Source organism: Grammomys surdaster, unplaced genomic scaffold (assembly GCF_004785775.1).
Source record: "Grammomys surdaster isolate TR1022 unplaced genomic scaffold, NIH_TR_1.0 122405, whole genome shotgun sequence".
NCBI classification, from domain to species: Eukaryota; Metazoa; Chordata; class Mammalia; order Rodentia; family Muridae; genus Grammomys; species Grammomys surdaster.
The window spans coordinates 72,100-72,725 of NW_021617912.1; positions in this window are offsets into that span (position 1 = coordinate 72,100).

Sequence of the window (626 nt, forward strand, 5' to 3'; positions counted from 1 at the left end):
TTTTTTTTTTCTCTTTTTTTTTTTTTTTTTTTTTTTTTTTTTTTTTTGGCCTGTTTGATGTATGTGTGAAACAATGTCCAACAATAAACCGGAATTTTATTTTGCTGAGTTGTTCTAAAAAAAAAAATTCTATGTGAAAGCAAGGCTTTCCACAGAGAAGGGAATTTTCTAATACACCAAATAAACACAACTGTGACTGTGATTTGCTGCAGACACAATTTGTAACTTCTGGGGTCAGACTCCTTGGGAAACTTGGCAGAGTGAAAACCTGCTTTTGCCTAAGGCTCTGGCTATGCAATCCACAAATCTTAGAATTCGGATGCCTTTCTATCATTTAAAACCTATGGCGAGGTTAGAGGACCCGAAAAAATAAATCAGATCACATCTGGATCATATTTCCTGCATGCTGGCACCTAGGTGCCAGGGGGTTCATCCAATGTGTCCTCTACCCATTCTGGACCCTGGGTTTGCAAAGGAGCCCACCACAGCCTCCCTAGCAAAGTCTAGTTCCAACTGCAATCTTGGTGGGATTCAGCCTGGGCCAGCTGACAGCCTAGCAGATCTTGGCTGGCTGACAGGTTGCCACCACTAGGAACTGAGATCACCCAGTTTAGAAGCTCAGCATT